We start from the raw sequence: 19,714 nt of genomic DNA, 5'->3' as shown, positions 1-19,714 counted from the left end.
TAGTTTGTTTATGGAGTTTAAGTTCACAAAATAACTCATCTAATTTTAATTTAGATAGGTTCCTTGAAATTTTGTAGGCATCCATGATGGATACCCACAGTGCATTTCGAGGAAACACGTTTAGAGTATACTTTATCAAGTCCCGGTTCTCCATTTGATGGTCGATTGTATGGAGCCCATTGAGGATATCTTTTATCCTTGCATGTAGTTGACTCGTAGATTCCCCTTCCTGTATTTTTATGTTAAATAGTTTATTTAAAACTAGATTCCTTTTGTCACCTTTGCGTCGTTGGTTCTCTCGTATAGTTCGATGAGTTTGTCCCATAGCTCTTTCATGTTTTCGTGTGGGCCAACGCGGTTTAGCTCCTCTTTGGTTAATCCGACTGGATTGTATTGATAACCTTGAAGTCAATTTGAGCCTTCTTCTTCAGTTCTGGATTCCAATTTTTTGGGTCCATTGAAATTCTAGCGTTGTCGACAGACCCCTTGTATCCTTTGGTAGCGATGAACCATTGGTCAAAGTCGGTCTTCAGGTATACCTTTATCCACTTCTTCCAGTACAGGAAGTCATCACCGTTGAAGAGGGGAGGATGGACGGTGCTGTGTCCCTCATTTTGCGTCATTTAAGTAACCTTTGCACATAAAGAGAAAAAGGAAAAGAAGCCCCAAGACTATGTTTTGGATTAGCAGTGTGGGAGCAAAATGAAGATATTAAGATTGAATTAGTGTTGCATCAATTCATAGTAGTTTGCAACGGAAAAAATTATCCAAAGAGGTAATTGTACCAATTTGGATTATATCGAAAAAGCTCAAGAGCGGAAAGAGAAAAAAAATCACCCCCTTTGCTTGATTGGTGGTTGCACCAATTCAGAGCGGTGCATATTTTGATACCACTTGTTAGATCAGAAATTCACTGGGGGGGTGAATAGCAATCATCGAAAAACTCGATTTAAACTTAAGTTACGCAGCGGAAAACGGAAGCAAAAGAAAGCAATGCTAACACAAGTTGATTTTACTTGGTTCAGAGTATTCGACGACTCCTACTCCAAGGCCCGTACTTGTCAAGTGCTTTCATTGAGAAATCCACTAATAGTTTTAAATGTTACAAATTAAGTACATGAACTATATATAAAAATTATCGACAGTAATAAACTAAGTAAAGATGAAGTCCGGTTGTCGGTGGAGCATAGCAGTGTTGCGGTAGCCTTTTCGGAGCATCGAGCAAGAAGGAAACTTGTAGTAGTTGTTATTCTGAAGCTTCAGGTAGAAGGCCCTTAAATAAGTCCATTCTGGGCACCTAAACTACGTGGCTCGGCCAATCACAACGCTCCACGTCAACTTGTAGATGATTTTTTAGGTCCGAGCGACTAGACAGCCTGGGCACCCGCAGCCCCGTCTGGCCGAGCTTGGTCTGGGTGCCCGGACCCCTTTTCTACAACCTCTCCTCTTGCAAGAAAATGTAATTAGTCCAAGTAATCAAAAAATATATTTTACCTTACAAAATAGAGTTAACACACCATAATAAAATGTGAGAATTAATCAAATCCTATCTTCACGAGACCAAGACCTAGTTAAGATCTCAACTTAGGTTTCCCAAATGGACCTAAGTTGGATCGACGCTTATAGTTCCCTCAACGGAGAACGCATCCTCACTAGATCTCTCCTCTAGTTGCTTATCTTTACTTACCACTTGTAGTCAGTTGACTTGCCTCTGACCCACCAGGTCTTCCCGATAGTTGTCAGATCCGCAGACCCAACTAGATTTCGGTTGGTTGTCAGATCCCGTAGACACAACCGGACTTCCCGCCAGATATCGGACCCCGCGGACCTATCTGGACTTTGTACCGACTATCAGGTCCTGCGTACCTAGCTGGATTTCAGCCTGATGTCAGGTCCTTTAGACCAGTCAACTCCTGCACACTTAGTAGAAGGATTAGACAACAAAACACTATAACTTTAGACCCCTTGTCATTCATCAAAACATGAGTTAGATCATTAGTGAAAATTGCACCAATAGATAGATAGGGTTTGAGATACCAATCTAGTTCCTCCAAGGCTAAGGAGAGATCATATGCTAGGGTGGCAAATGATCATGGAAAGGGAGAATCATCCAAGGCCAATAAGATGAAATATGCTAGGGTTGCATATGATTATAGCAAGTATGAGATGCCCAAGGTCAAGAAGATAAGGAAATCTTCTAAGGGGTATCATTGTGGTTTAGCCACAATAGATATGTCACCAAGGGAGGTGACTAAGGTTAAGACCTCTAGGGGGAGCTCAAAGAGTCAATTTGGGACCCATCGCCAATGGATCTCAAGTGGGTATTACTTGGGATTTTAAATGAATCATGGAATGTGCCAAGTAGTTTGGAGATGGACTTGAGTCTCAAACATAGGGAATTGGTACAATTGGGTTGAGTTCATGCATGGAAATATGACATTGGGGTCATATTGCATGATAATTGGTTTTGGATGTATAGATGTCATATAAACCAATTCTAGGGATGCATTAAGAGTTAGTATGAGCAAATAAATCAAGAGGAAGTCAAAACTAGGACTTTAGGTCTGGGTTCTATTGAATCATTTAACTAGTTTTGGATTTTGTATCAATCTTGGGATTGATGATAGAAACATTTTTAAGTATATTTTTTTCAAGTAGACATGGGTAAAACAGACCTCTCCATAAAATTTAGGGATTTTTGGATGTCTGTAGAATTATTGGTGCATTTCTGAAATTAGGTCAAAAATATTGATTGGGTTGAAATCAAGGTACCAGTTGACTGGTATAGTCACCAATCGACTGGTAACAATATTTTTCGACCACATAATGCCTCTGTGATTTTGTATCGATGAGGGCAGTCGACTGGTGTTTGGGCTAGTCGACTGATACCAGTCTGCAACTATTTTTTAGCATTGATTTTGACCGGATTAACTCGCATTGGTGTATGAGATCCTAAGGGGATAAATATATGAGTTTAGGGTTACTTTGGATGATTAAGTTTTGACAATTGGGATATTGTTAGAGCTTTTTAATATTAGACAAAGGGGGAGAAGTAAGGTTTAATTGGGAAAACTTTAGGTGTCTTTGCGTAAGGGGAGCTTTGTGATAGGTTCTTAAATATCCCTGTGGTAAAATTCCTGGCTCGATGGGGAGCTCAGGTGTAGGGGGAGCCTTGTGATAGATTATAATGCATGTTTGCATCCATTTCTCGGCGGTGTAAGTCCAAGTATGTAGCCTTGGCAACATAAGTCCATTTCTTGGTAGTGTAAGTTCCAGTGTGTAGCCTTGACAACATAATTTCATTTGTTATTAGCATATTATTTTTGCTATTATGTTTTCCCTAACTTAAATATATTGTCAAACATCAAAAGGGGAAAGATTGTTGGAGCAATCCCAATGGTCTGTGCGACCATATGTTTTGATGTTTGGTCAAATGGTTTAAGTTATGTTCACCCTTGTATTTGATATATGTATATGAGTGTGCAGGTTTGCAAGATATATATATGACTCAATTTGATTGCTTCAGGTCCGGTGAAGGATGGAGCATCCGAGGGACCATGGACAAGGTAGCAAGGACAAGATCTGAGGGAAGTCACTTCGAGGCATACGCGAAGGATGATATTAGGGACGAGTCACGGGCTTGAATGTATCCGAGGGATAAGAGCCAAAGGAAGTAGGCTTGAAGGCAAGAGGTCAAAGCTGTGAAGAATAGTTAAGTGAGTCGTAAGGGTCCGAGTGCGAGAGAAATGTACTCAGGAAGAGAAACCCTATGTTTAGGGTTTTACTAGTTGATTGGTACTGGGACTAGTTGACTGGGGCAGAGCACAGAGAGTTTCTGTACCTGAACGGTAGGGATCAGTCGACTGGTTCAAGGACCGGTTGACTGGTAAAGAGCTATTAGACAAGCACCAGTCTACTGGTGCAAGGACTAGTCGACTGGTAACGGTAAAAACAACAAGGATGTTTCTTCCAAGCTCTATATAATGGAGCTTGGGATGGCTGACTAAAGTTGACAAAATTAGTGATGGTCAACCCTAATTAGTAGTCACTAAGTTCTCAAGGTGTTCTTTGTGTCCAAGAGATATTGGTTGGAGTTATGGTGAGGTTTCTCCACCCACAAGGAGACTTGAGATAGCTGGAGTTTGCCGGGGGCTAATCCACCGAAAGATTGAGGGATCGTCCATCTTACAGACAGTTGTGGAGTAGGAGCAAGTTATCTCTGAATCATGTAAACGATCGTATATCTTGGTTTGCTTTCTTGTCTTGCTTTTAACTTTCATATTTGTATTTGTATTCATATTTGTTTGTTTTCTGCTATGCACTAATAAATACATAGGAAGCGATCAACTTGGGATCAACATCTATTCAACCCCCCTTTTAGTCAGCTACCAATCCCCAACACTTCATTCTCTTCTCGTTTCTTCCGAGTTGCTTTGATCTCATTAGTATCCTTCTTAGTTGGTGCAGGAATCGCGGGCATATCATGTAGTAGTAGATATGTGGCGGCACCCAATTCAGTGGGAGGAAGAATAATTTATCCTTTCGACGAGTGAAGTTCGTCCCATCAAAACGATCTAACTTAAATGCATCGAAAACAAACTTTGAACCAATGGCTTCCATTGGATTGGAAAATTTTCCTTAAAATTGTTAAAAATAAATGGATGATAGAACTTCGTTTCGAGTGTGAATCACTTTCCTTAAGAAAATTTTAACCCTACTATATTGCTGTTAGATTTAATGACAAATTCCTTCTTGATAATAAAATAGAATTTATAAACAACAAATTTATAAATTCCTCCAAGATATATATATATATATAATGAAATAACCTTTGGAAAAGTTTGAACCGACACAATTAACCATTGCACTTGTTCAAAATTGGAGTTCTATATCGTTAATTATATTCGACAGTTATTATAATTGCTACAATGTGAATTCAATCTGCTCATCTAATATTTACGGTGTAACTGTTGGACCCCGTGGTAGTTTTGATGTGATCAACCAAGTTGGTTAGGTCCTGCTGTGTTTTGATCCCTGTGTCTAAGTGTGCAGGAGCTTAGGAACACAGGAAGTCGAGCGGAAGACGCAGCTAGCGAGAAGGACGGCACCGGAAGGGAGCCGACGGGCTCGGTGCGTCCGAAGGACGAGAGAGCTGCGGAAGAGTACTCCGGTGGGCGTGAAGAGCATGCGTGGCGTTCGAGGGACGTTAAGCCGGGACGGAAGGCTGCTCGAGGAGAAGGCCGGGAATTGGGTTCAGGTGAGCCCTATTCCGGTTGGCCGCAATCACCCAAAAGAACAGAGCGTCGGAAGCTGGAAAAACCAGGCTGAAAAGTAGGCTTCCAGCTTGGAGGCGCCTCCATCAGGCTTGGAGGCGCCTCCATCAGGCTTGGAGGCGCCTTCAACCCTGTTGAAGGCGCCTTCAACAGGTCAAATTCGACCATTTATGCTGCGGATAAAGTTTTATCCGCTGACCGAGCTAGAGGCGCCTTGAACCTTGTTGGAGGTACCTTGGACCCTCGGGATAGACTTTCCAAGAGCTATATAAAGGCCCCTGGAGCTAAGAATAGTACAAAAACTCAAGCAATCAATCTATAAGCAATTCCTAAGCAACTAGTGAGCTACAAAAGTGTAAAAGGCTTCTCCGCATTCAGAGAAGGAGAATTTTCTTACTGCGCTCTTTTCTACTGTCCTGGATTAACAACCTCCTTGGTTGTAATCAGGTTAAATCCCTGAGTCTATTTTATGTTCCTGTTTCTTTTTCTGTTTCATTAATTTAGTTGCTGTTATTTTTATTGCTGATTTAAATTCTGAGTTGAAATCCGAGGAGGGTATAGTTTGTTTTTGTTTTTAGCAATTCACCCCCCTCTTGTCGGTCTCCGCTGCACCAAGAGTAACAACTATAAAATCATAACTGGTATAATGTACCCAACTGATTCATGATTTAAGGCATTTGGCAAGAATTTGAGGGCAACTATGTTATTTTAAGAGAGTTGGTGGGATGGAACTTGATAAAAAAAATAAGAAAAATGATATACTCAATGAAAAAATCTCAAGGAAAAATTCAAAAATAGAGACATAAAATAAAGGAACCCACAAAAAATGAAATGATGGATCATAAATTTATGTATCTATTCTTGAGATATTTCCTTATGCATATCCTTGGCACCCGTTTTTTATTTTTACCTTAATATCTGCTTTTCCTGTTTTTTTAAAAAATATGACTAATAAGTCTAGTACTTGTAAAGTTGCAAATATCCTAAAGTATTTAAGCTTTGGTATGGGTAAGCAAGCGTATTTGTCCATCACACTAGAAGGAAAACTTGAACTCGTTTAGGATGAAAGAGTTTTCTAAATCGGATGGGACTTCATCGGGTTGAAATGACAAACTTTTTCAATGTTGATTCAACAAGATTCAAGTTCGAGAGAAAAGAAGTTAATCAAGGAGGTATCATGCTAAATTGGTGGTTATATACAAAACAAATTGACTTGTTCTCTCCTACTGCACGACGGAGGAGATGAGAAGATGCTAAATTGGTGGTTGTAACTCGAGCTCGCTCAACTTAGCTCTCAACTGTCCTCCCATGACGGTTGTCGCTGTCCTCAATTGATTCTCTTGACGTTACCTCAAAGTCTATGAAGATGAGGACATGCTTGAGTTTGACGAATATATCAATTTACGTTGAGACCGGTTGCCGAAAACGTAAGTTTCATTTGGTCTAAATTGAAAAAGAAAAATTAATAAAACAAGAATTCCGACCTGCCGGATTCGAACCAGCGACCTAAGGATCACCTGCAACAACTACAGTCCTCCGCTCTACCAACTGAGCTAAGGTTGGTTTTGATAAAATTATCTATGACATGTTTTATTAAGTTAAAATTAATAAACAGAATAATAAAAAATTTGAGTGGAGATCCGGGGAATCGAACTCCGTACCTTTCGCATGCGAAGCCAGCTGTACCATATGGGCTAGACCCACGACGGCGAGGCTGAATACATTAAGATATTTTATCAAGTATTTATATCTTCGGCGAGGTTAAGAGATCAATGCAAGGGACGCTGAACATGCAATGGATACGAACCTGCATACTACTGATACCTTCCTGGAAGATCCAACGAACAGATACGCAAATAAAACACTCGATGATGAAGATCATGAAAGCGAAGATGATAGATTGGAAACCCTGTGCTAAGATGAAGGGCAGGGGTTTTCCGTTCTTGTACTTCTCCTGGAGTGATCCATCTGCCAATTTTCATTCGTGAAGAAAGCCATGCATCAGCTAGCGTAAGTATTTCTCCCAATTCCAGATGAAGTCGGGACAAATACCCTGATTTAATTACTTGTGGGGCTGATCTGTGGGATGCTCGAACCTTTGCCAAAAAGTGATAGCAAAAATGCCCGACTGTAGCCTATAGATAGGCTGAACGCTAACTTTATCTCCACTGTTTGATATGATTTGAAAATTCATAGAAGACCAGTCGTGTTTTGCTGCCGGAAAGTATGTTTGATGATTGTCTTATCCAAGTCAATAAATTATTGAGCAAATCTTGTCGTCATTCCGGTAGTCATCTTGGTTATGATGATTTTTGTTGTTTCTCAAATCTGAATTATAGAATTATGAATTATGAAATATGTGAAATTTATACTGATCTCTCGTAGTAGATCTTGATCTTCACTAATCGTTGGAAGAACAATTACGAATGAATCGGAAAGCTCTTCAAGATTCACAAATCAAATCCCACCGAGGTATGTTCCTCTTCGCCGACCGATTACTTGCTCGCTTATGCCTCCCTTACCTTTCAATTCCTTGAACGCCTCTTGTATAAAGGCAAGCAACAATAATGTCATTCATAAAGGAGGAAGATGGAGAAGAAAAGACACTCTTTCATCTTCTTAACTCCTACATCTCCCACTCATCCAAGTCAATCCATAAAGATTAACTAGTTACAAAGACTATATAAGTCACATAAATTATATTATAATCAAGTCACAAAGACCAGAGCAAAATACTAATTAGTTATAAAGACCAAATAAAAACATTCATTTCATACTTTAGAAAAAATGGTTCGTGTAACAGCAAGTACACTGAGCAATTATTGCTAAGAAAATTGTTACACCTTACATAGCCCCTTTATAGAACGAATCAGAGACATTAATAACTTGTCTTTACCCTAGAGTAAATTATTTTTATTTACATCAATATGAACATATCTAATCGCTCATAATGACTATTATTTTAAGAGTAGGTTTCATATTCAAATATTCACAATCATTTCTATACATAATAGAAATGAGTCGAACAGTGAATAACATCAAAAAATATAAATCTATTTAATCTTCCTTTTTATCTAGAATTTATTTATTTTAATAAGTCATTTTCCTAGTTATGCTCCATAGATCAAATCACTCATATCTAATAAGAAATATGCTAAAGTAGCAGATATTGATTAGAACTTCTTGTAGACAGCTAAAGAGTCACTTTGGATAAGATTGAGATTAACTTATAATCTCAAAGGTTTCACATAGTAGAGAAGCATGAATCCATTTTTCTACTACGCTTATTATCGTTATGGCACACGTGGTATGAATCACATGCTAGGATGTTTTTCTTTTTATTAAAAAGAGTGCATATTTTTCTCCAAATTTAACATCTTACATATTTTGATCTAGACATACTTAATCCTGAATCAACATATGAATTCTAATATGATCTTAAACAGATTCAGTAAATGGTGGGTTCATTTACTCCGATCGTTACATAAATATTCTCATCTTGACATAATTATTAATACGACCTTAACTTATGGTAGAGGTGATCGCGGATCAGGTTAGTTGAATTATTAAGGTAAAAAATTATCCGACCCTACTAGATCAGATAATGCAATATTAGGACCTACATCTGGTCCTATATCCGACGATTCTTATGTATCAGATATCCGACGGATTATCAATTATTTGGATATCTAATCCTATATTCAATGAAATATAAAATATAATTATAAATATAAATATAAATACAATAAAAAATAAAATATTTTAAATGATAATAGATATTACTCATTAGACAATAGAAAACTGCATAAACAATAACTCAAAATCTCAAATAAGTTAAATCTTCAAAATAACAAATAAAATGTTTCAAAATGAAAAATAAAATTCTTTCAAATAACAAATAAAGTCTTCCAAAATGAAAAATAAGCTTCTTTATCCATGAGCATGCTTGTTTTCATATCTAAAACAAACAAATAAAATAATAAAAATATCAATATTTAACAAGTTAAACGTTAATGAATATTAACTATGTCATAAATAAACAAATAACACCTTCTTCAATAGCTTCAAATATGCTTATATCTGTAAAAGTTTCTTCATCCACACCAATATATATTAATAGGTTTTGAATGCAACTAATTTTCAGAACAAACTAATGCCTTGACAACCTCAGGAGTAAGTGAGCTACGGAATGAATCAAGAACATGACCTCCAGTGCTAATAGCTAATTTCGATGCCACAATAGATACAAGAATTGACAATACATCCTTAGCAATTGCAAATAGTACACGATACTTACCACCATTAACCTTCCACCATGCTAACACATCAAACTTTTTATCATCCGAATCCACAATAGTATCGCACAAATATTTTTCAACTTTTGATTTTTTTTTGTCAAAAGAATCTGCTTGCATCAAGTGCTGTTTGAATTGAGAAATAAATGATAAATTCAAATCTTTCTCCATTTCATTTGCGATAATATCTTTTTGGTGAACAATTGTATCAACATTCTCATCTATATTTCCAGTATAATGATGATACGATCTCATTAACAATTCCTTAATTTTATTCCTCTTGTCAGCTGCTATGGAAGAATCATAAATATTGTCAAAATAGAATTCAACATATTTCATTTTTAACGATGATCCAAAACCACTGCAATATACAATAGCAAATTGGTTCTCTCAAATTTTCCCCAATATTTATTAAATTTTTGCGCCATTCCTTTCGCCATATTACTAATCATAATGTCTCCATTTCTACACATTTGACTTAACATCATTTGAATAGTCATGAGTTCGTGAAAAAAAGAACTGGAAGTCACATGTAAGGAACTCGAGAATAACAAAGTGACTTTATAGAAAATCTTTAAAAACCTCATCAATGTTCGAGCATTTTGCCAATCAATTTTCTTTGGGATCCTATGTTCCTTTTCCTCTTGCTTTTCCCAATTGTATCATCAAGGAGCATAGAATTGTCTGGGATTTCTTCTATAAAAAAGTCAAGATATTTTGAGCTTCTTTCTTCTTCTAATCTTTCAAAAAACTTTTGCAAACCTTTCTGTTGATTCTAGCATCAAATATGTCAAGTTCCATCTAGTTAGAACATCCAAGCACACCATCTTCTGTGTAGAAATTTTTAATCTCTCAGCAACCTTTTTGAAACTCAACAATTTAGTTGGAGAAGATCTCACATAACGAACGACATTTCGAATTTTCATAATAGATTCATTATGGTCCTTTAATCCTTCTCTAACAATTAAATTCAAAATGTGAGCATTGCATCTCACATGAATGAACTCATTGTTCAGAACATTCGACTCCCAATCTTTTATCAACTTTTTTAGGTGAGTAATGGCAGTATCATTTGAACTGGCATTATCGACTGTCAAGCATAAAATGTTTTCAATGCCCCAATCTAATAAACAATTTTCTACTATATTCCCTATTGTCATACCGAAGTGATTATTAACCTGACAAAAGTTCAAAATTCTTTTATGCAAATTACATTCACCATCTATCTAGTGTCCGGTTAAAACCATATAATTAATATTTTGTATAGATGTCCAAGTGTTCGTCGTCAAGCAAAGGCGTTGAGACTTTAATACATTTCTTAGCTTTTCTTTTTGTTCCACATATATCCTCACACAATCTCTAGCAACTGAATGTCGAGAAGGCATGACAAACTTTGGTTGCATTGCTTGACAAAACCTTTTAAACCCTTCTCCTTGTACTGTTCTAAAGGAAAACTCATCCGTCATAATCATTGATGCTAACTCTCGTTTGCATATTTCAGGATTATATGCAAATGCTTTTAATGTTTGTGATGCATCATCACCCTTTGTTACATCAAAAGAAAGGACTTTTTGATTTTTATCCATAGTAGTAGTCTTGAAAGGGGATATTTTACATTGAACTTTTAAATGCGTCCACATGTTGCTAGTTCCATCTTTTTTAGAAGCACATGAGTAATCCTTCCCACAGTAATTACATGCAGCCCTCGGACCTTTTGAACTAGTGGCTTCTAACTTTTTGAAATGATTCCACATAAGAGATTTTTTACCCTTTCCCCCTTTTCATTATCATCGACGGACGTGGGTTTTACTTCAACATGTGTTTGACTTTGAGGCTCAAAAATAGATTCACTTTGAGTTTGAACAATTGTAGACAATGGCTCACCACTAACAGATTTAATTATTATCAAAGGTTGTGAAGTATTTTGACTATCCATTTCTAATATAATCCAAAGTTCCTAAAAAGGATATAACTATAAACAAATTAATAACAACTAACAAGAATAATGCAATGAAGATAAATATGTTCCAATGAAGATCAATATGTTCTTGAAGCATCAAACTATTGTTCATTTATTTTTTAAATAATACAGTGCCCCAAAAGGACATAAGGAATATCACACAAAAGGCTACTCATAATCTCAATGGCACAGAAAGGGTTCTGCTTTACATAAGTCTTTTCCTAAGTGTGATGATGATAACAACAATAAAAGACCATTCAAGCCATGTATATGGACTATTTAGTGATAAAAAACTATATGTCGTTAATTCAAATACATCTATTTTGTTGAAGAAAACAACTACTACAACAAAGTACTTACATAACTTAAATTCAAGATTTTGATCTTTTTGAAATTCCAAAGCCGACTCCAAACGGACCAAACCAACCTAGAAATTAAACAATTAAACATGATTCAAAGTTGGTCTCTAAGAATAAAGAATCATCAACAAAAGTTTAATTAGTGAACTAAGTCGGATAGAAGTGCTTACCTAAGGTTTTCGATCAGAAAGAAGACGTGTACTAGAGGCGTCGACTTCATTCCTTTTGTAGGTGTCGACTTCATTCAATTATTTCTTGTCTTCTTTAATCTTCACAATAACAGAGGGAATGCGTCAAGCACTCAAGTGTGTCCCAAGTCCCAGTCGACCAGTCCCATGATGAGGCGTGCTGCTTGGCCGCTTTAGAAGTTCGACGCTTTAGCTTCAATTCGTCACTTCGTCCGCGTCGTTCTACTTCAAAGGTCCTCATTTTGGGTGTTCATGTTTTACAGCAGGGGGTGTTTTACAGCAGGGTGTTTTACAGCGGTTCGGTTTGGTTATCCACGATTTTTTTTTAAAGTAGTAAACCGCTTCCGAACCGGACCTGGTTGGATTCACTATTTTTCAAGTTGATTTTTATTCGGTTTGATCATTTTTTTTGTTTAGTTTAGGTCGACATGAGTGGGTTGGTCGGTTTCGCGGGTTGACTGCTCACCCCTTACTTATGGGTATATCTCTCTATTCATAGCTACATAAGCTGTCATATAAGTAACGGTCTTACCTCTATTTATACTTACAAATAAAGATGATTATCCATGTGAGTACACCAATCTTAACCTGCAAACATACTTATTATGACTTTATTCAAATGTAACAAAGACATATACACTAAATAGATCATGACGTTTTCATATATATAATTATCTTTACAATATGTTACATTCTTCAAAGTCCTAAAGATTTCACATATCCTTGAAATGACTCTTTAGTCAATGACTTAATAAAATGATCTGCAAGCATATTGCACGTAGGAATGTACTTAAATACTATCTTTTTCTTGTCAACAATATCTTTTATAAAATTATACTTAATTTCTATATGCTTGTCTTTGTTGTGATATTTGGGATCTTTGGAAAGACTATAGCAGTTTGACTATCACAATACATTGTAATAGGACTCTCAATGTCCTCAGCAATCTTCAGATGCTTTAGAAATCTTCTTAAACAGACAGTCTCTTGCATAGCTGCTACACAAACACATACTTAGCTTCCATTGTCGACAGTGCTACACAAGTATATTTCTTGCTATTCCACGAGATGACACCACCATTTAGCAAGAAAGTATAGCCAGATGTGATTTTTTTTATTATCAAGGTTCCCCGCCCAATCTGCATCTATATAGCCACTCAGGCTCATATTTGATCCTTGAATATAGAGAAAATAATTCGTTGTTCCTTTGAGATATTTGAATATCCTCTTTACTGCTTTTAGTGTCTCAATCCTGGTTTGACTGAAAATGACTAATTAAGCCAACAACATAGCTTATATCAGGACGAGTACATAACTCAATGTACATTAAACTACCAATAGCACTATCATATGATTTTTCTGTAAGGGATCGGTGGTCGGCTAGAAGGGGGGTTGGATAGCTAGGTCACCCCCAACTTCGATTTCTTCTCTACACGGTTAGTTTGCGCAAGCGGAAATGAAACTAAAACAAGAAAGCAATAAGTAAGAACACAAACACTAACACGATTCTTTTACGTGGTTCGGAGATTGCTTGCTCCTACTTCACGGCGTGTCCTTGAGGTGGATGAGCCCTTGATCCTTCGGTGGATCAGTCCCCGACAATCTCCGGCTAGCTCTTACTCCTTCTCGGTGGAGTACAACCTCTCACAAGGTTCTCTTCCTCTTACAAGATGAACTTAGGTTTAGGAGGAAGAGAGTAGGCTTGGAAACTTTGGGCAATGACAAGGAGTGATTCAACAATAATCAGTAACCTCCTTCAAGCCCCAAAGCTTTCCTTAAATAAGAGGAGAGAGTTGATCATCATATCAACTCATCTCGGCACCAGTCGACTGGTGTTACCGTTAGAGGTAGCCAACGGCTACTTTCCAGCACCAACGGTCATTTACCAGTCGACTGCTAAAACTAGCAGTTGACTGGTTCAGTCGACTGCTAAAACTTGCAGTCGACTGATCCACACCGACCGAACGAACAGAACCATTCTGTTCGTGCCCAGTCGACTGCGCAGTCGACTGCTAAAACATGCAGTCGACTGCTACAGTACTGTTACAATGCTGCTACAGTAACGCTACAGTACTGCTACAGTACCCCCTAAAACTTATGTTTTTTACTCCGAGTACAATCTCTCGTGCACTCGTACCCTCACCCTTACGACTCTTTTGACGCTTCCTTTGCAGCTTTAACAGAACCTTCAAGCATACTTTCTTTGGCTATCGTCGCTCGAATGCATTCAAGCCTGCGGCTCGTCCCCAATGCCATCCTTCGCGTATGCCTCGAAATTGCTTCCCTCGGCCCTTGTCCTAGCTGCCTTGTCCACGGTCCCTCGGATGCTTCATCCTTCACCGGACCCGAAGCCATCAACCTGAGTCGCATGTGTATCCTGCGAACCTGCACAACTCAAATACACATATCAGATACAAGGGTGAACTTAACTTAAACTCTTTGACACACACATCAAAACTATGATCGTACCGATCAAAACCTAGGTCGATTGCACCAACATTCTCCCCCTTTTTGATGTGTGGCAATATGTTTAAGTTAGGCATAAATATCAATATGAAAATTAGAAGCAATATGTAAACATGAAGCATAATACCCAAGCTCCCCCTTAACATATGCTCTCAACCATAATTTTCAAGTTTTGCACATAGTTAGGTTTTTAACTTAAACCTTTGCATTTCTCCCCCTTTGACACCATCAAAAATTGTATCAAACATGTATACATACTATGGTATCAATATGGACTTAAAAATACCCAAAATCAGCTCTTGATGTGCTGGAAAACATCTACTAGTCGACTGATATCTGTCGCAGTCGACTGGCACAAACCAACCCGAATTTCAGCATTTTACAGCCAAATTCAGAAATGCATAGAAAATTCTAGAAAATTCGAAAAATCATGAAATTTTGAACACATATTTCTTATAATGTTATTTAACAATGAAAAATATGTTTCCATGAAAATTCATCACATTTTTGAAGTTCTAATAAAAACTCAAACGCCTTGAAAAATACTCAAGTTTGTATTAACTTAAACCCTAGTTTTGAATTCATATGTTTCAAAATAAGTATCCACTGTAAATAAAACATAGAATTGTTTTTCAAAACATTTGAAATGTCCAACTATGATCTATGGGCAAGATGTCCATTAATTAAACATTTGCTTTCCCCATAGTTGGCATATGGTCACTAAAAATTGATACATCTCATAACTCATCAAGATGCTATAAGCATAAGTGAATTATTTGTATCATCCTATCATCTCACATTTAAGGTTAGAAAATAATGCAAATCATTGTGAGATGAAGATAACTCCTACTTAGCCCCCTTGATCATGAATTTCTATCAAGGCTAAGTGCTCCCCCTTAAGGTCTCAAGTCAACCATTTTTCAAGGATTTGAACTATGATTTTAATGGTTGACTAACCTAAAATCCTCTAACCCTTGAGGATTGATTTTGGCACCCAATAGAAATTCTTTCTAATTGGGTTAACCAAATATTCCTTGGGGATCCATTTTCTATCTATAGTCTTGGTTTTTGATTGGCCCCTAGCAAGTAGACAATGGTAGGTCTTTTCATTATTGGGTTCATTGTATCCTAATCCATTTTTCTTAAAACTTGCCCTTTGGCTCCCAATGATCATGTTTAGGGTTTTAGAGCCAATTTCAAATTTTCTAAGGGCATTGGTAAGGTATTCTACCTTTTCCCTTAATTTCTTATTTTCTTCTTCTAAACATGAATCATTTGAATTTGTAGAAGAAACATGCATATCAATATCCTTAATAGTCATGAATTCTAATTTTTCCTTAAGCATGCAAATATCATTTTTCAAGGATTTGTTCTTTCTTTTTGCCTTAAACAAATCATCATTTGTGCTTGAAATAATTGTAATTAAGACATGAGGAGGAAGATTATGTACCTCACTTACCGAGACGTCCGAATCCGATGTTTGACCTCCCCCTTCACTTGAGCTCCCCTCTTCATCTTCACTTGAGCTCTTTCCCTCTTCATTTTCGGATGAGGTGGAGGCTATATCATCAATTCCCATTAGCGCAAAATTGACTACATGGTGCTCTTCTTCCTCCGATGATGATGAAGGATCATCCCATGTTGCTTTTAGGTTTTGAGCCTTCTTCCCCTTTTCTTTTGTCTTCTTCTCCTCCCTCTTCTTCCCTTCCTTCTTCTTCAAGAGAGGATAATCATCTCTTATGTGTCCTTCTCCTTGACAATTATAGCAAATGATCTTCCTTGTCCTACTTTTGCTTCTAGTACTTTTCCTAGCACGAGATTTGTTAGAAGAAAAAGATTTAAATGCCTTTCTCATCTTCCTTACCATATATGCCTCTTGATTGCTATCCATTGAGGCACTTGATTCTTCGGAGTCGGAAGATGGTGTTGATGAAGATTTCTTCTTCTTTCCCTTTCCCTTGTTTGCCACAAGGGCTACTCCTCTTGATCTATGAGCTTCTCCATCTAATCCTTCAACTCTTGTTTCATGAAGCTCCGTTGTTGAGAAGAGTTCATCTAGAGAGGATTTCTCTAGGTCCTTTGATATGTAGTATGAATCTACAATGGAGCTCCAAGTTGTGGTTCTTGGGAAAGCATTTAGGGCTTTCATCATCATGTCTCTATTTGAAAGTGTCTCACCTACACTTGTTAGCCCATTAATAATTTCTTTAATTCTAGAATGTAAAATTGATACCTTTTCTCCTTTCTCAAGCTTGATATTGTTGAGTTGAGTTCGAAGGAGGTCTCTTTTTGCCAATTTTGCTTCCGATGTCCCTTCATGAAGCTCCACTAGTTTTTCCCACAAGTCTTTGGCACTTGTATAGTTTCCAATTCTTGTTACTTCTTGTTGTGGAAGAACATGTAGTAGATGATGCATTGCCTTGGAATTTGCTAGATGCTCTTCTTTTTGCCTTTTGGTCCATCTTGTTATGTCGATTGTCTCAGTGCGTTCATCCTTGGGTTCTTCAAAACCACTTCTCATGATTAGCATAATGTCAAAATCGGTATTGAAAAATACCTCCATTTTCTTCTTCCACCATGAGAAGTCCCCTTCAAATTTCGGTGGATGAATGTTTGAGCCGGCCATTTTGATGAAGTGCTCTTCTCGGCGATTAGTCCGTTGAAGGGCGTCCTCGCTCTGATACCACTTGTAAGGGATCGGTGGTCGGCTAGAAGGGGGGTTGGATAGCTAGGTCACCCCCAACTTCGATTTCTTCTCTACACGGTTAGTTTGCGCAAGCAGATATGAAACTAAAACAAGAAAGCAATGAGTAAGAACACAAACGCTAACACGATTCTTTTACGTGGTTTGGAGATTGCTTGCTCCTACTCCACGGCGTGTCCTTGAGGTGGACGAGCCCTTAATCCTTCGGTGGATCAGTCTCCGGCAATCTCCGGCTAGCTCTTACTCCTTCTCGGTGGAGTACAACCTCTCACAAGGTTCTCTTCCTCTTACAAGATGAACTTAGGTTTAGGAGGAAGCGAGTAGGCTTGGAAGCTTTGGGCAATGACAAGGAGTGATTCAATAATAATCAGTAACCTCCTTCAAGTCCCAAAGCTTTCCTTAAATAAGAGGAGAGAGTTGATCATCATATCAACTCATCTCGGCACCAGTCGACTGGCAAAACCATCAGTCGACTGGTGTTACCGTTAGAGGTAGCCAACGGCTACTTTCCAGCACCAACGGTCATTTACCAGTCGACTGCTAAAACTAGCAGTCGACTGGTTCAGTCGACTGCTAAAACTTGCAGTCGACTGATCCACACCGACCGAACGAACAGAATCATTCTGTTCGTGCCCAATCGACTGCGCAGTCGACTACACCAGTCGACTGCTAAAACATGCAGTCGACTGCTACAGCACTGCTACAGTACCCCCTAAAACTTATGCTTTTACTTCGAGTACAATCTCTCGTGCACTTGTATCCTCACCCTTACGACTCTTTTGGCGCTTCCTTTGCAGCTTTAACAGAACCTTCAAGCATACTTTCTTTGGCTCTCGTCCCTCGGATGCATTCAAGCCTGTGGCTCGTCCCCAATGTCATCCTTCGCGTATGCCTCGAAATTGCTTCCCTCGGCCCTTGTCCTCGCTACCTTGTCCACGGTCCCTCGGATGCTTCATCCTTCACCAGAACCGAAGCCATCAACCTGAGTCGCATGTGTATCCTGCGAACCTGCACAACTCAAATACACATATCAGATACAAGGGTGAACCTAACTTAAACTCTTTGACACACACATCAAAACTATGATCGTACCGATCAAAACCTAGGTCGATTGCACCAACATTTTCTTCATTTCGACTATTTCTTCAGGAGTTTTGGGGTATATACCTTTGCTCAGAATAGTACCTTTCATTGTAGGTGTTTGTTCAATGTTACAATTTGACATATTGGAGTGTTGTAGCATTTTAATGATATAAGTTTCTTGAGATAAACCCAAAAACTTTTTTAATTAATCTCTAATAATCTTCACTCCTAAGATAGACTCAGCTTTTCCCATATCTATTATGTCAAATTGTGATGAAAGCCACGATTTGACTTCTATCACACACTTTATGTGACTTTCAGCTCTTAACATATCATCAACATATAATAATAAGATGACAAACTTTCCTCTTTTTTCCTTTATTAGGTAAACACAATGATCCTCATTAATCATTTCTAAAATATAAGACAAAATAACTTTATTAAATCTTATGTTCCATTGTCTTGACGTTTGCTTTAGCCCATATATAGACTTCTTAAGTCTATATACTTTATTTTCTTGACCTTTAGCAATGAAACCTTCTGGTTGTGCCATGCATATAGATTTCCTCATCAAAATTACTATTAAGGAAAGCCGTTTTTATATCCATCTGATGCAATTCCATGTCATATTGTGTTATTATAGATAGAATGACATGTATTGAAACAAGCTGGGGAGAATATTTTTCAAAATCAATACCTTCCATTTGGGTATATTCTTTTACAATTAATCAAGCTTTATATAGATTAATCCATCCATCTGCTTTCCTCTTGATTTTGAGAATCCACTTATTCCTAATAACCCTTCAACCTGGAGGAAAATCTACTAAATCCCAAACTTGATTCTTTCTCATAGACTTTATTTCCTCATCCATTGTAATGTTTCATTCTTCTCTAACTGAGCATCTCAAAGTTTCATCAACCGTTAGAGGTTCCTCATCATCAACTAGGAGAATCATCAATGCCTCATTCTCGATGTCAAACTTTTTCCAAGGAATAATTTGATGACTACTTCTTCATAGGTTAGACGGTTGAGAAGTTAACCCATGATTTGGCAAATTAATCCCACTAGGTTGACTAGATTTAGGCATCTTTGGTGATTCTTGATTTGTTAATAAAGGAATATTATCCACTTCCTCTATTGTAAATAAAGGAATTATCTTATCAACTTTACCTCTTGTTGGAAATTCAGTTTTAAGGAAAATAGCATCTCTTGACTCTATTTTAGAGATGGTTCAATCTTGTTACTCACCAATGAAAACATAACCCTTAAAAATAGTAGAATACCATACGAAATGCATTTCTTACCTCTAGGTCATAATTTTCCATATTGGTAAGTCTTATCATGAACATAAGCAGTTGATACCAAGGTCTCAGATTACTCAAATAT

At 37.6% G+C, this 19,714-nt stretch overlaps 1 non-coding gene across 1 annotated transcript; it reads right to left on the bottom strand.

Moving 5' to 3' along the window:
* Positions 1–6,751: 6,751 nt before the first annotated feature.
* On the bottom strand, positions 6,752–6,836 carry TRNAY-GUA. The gene is given in 2 exon segments: positions 6,752–6,787; positions 6,800–6,836. It is a non-coding gene; the product is annotated as a tRNA-Tyr (tRNA).
* Positions 6,837–19,714: the final 12,878 nt, after the last annotated feature.

The sequence above is a fragment of the Zingiber officinale genome, chromosome 8A (genome assembly GCF_018446385.1).
Source record: "Zingiber officinale cultivar Zhangliang chromosome 8A, Zo_v1.1, whole genome shotgun sequence".
NCBI lineage: Eukaryota > Viridiplantae > Streptophyta > Magnoliopsida > Zingiberales > Zingiberaceae > Zingiber > Zingiber officinale.
The sequence above is the reverse complement of the archived record's forward strand: the minus strand, read 5'-3'. Positions and strand labels throughout refer to the sequence as shown.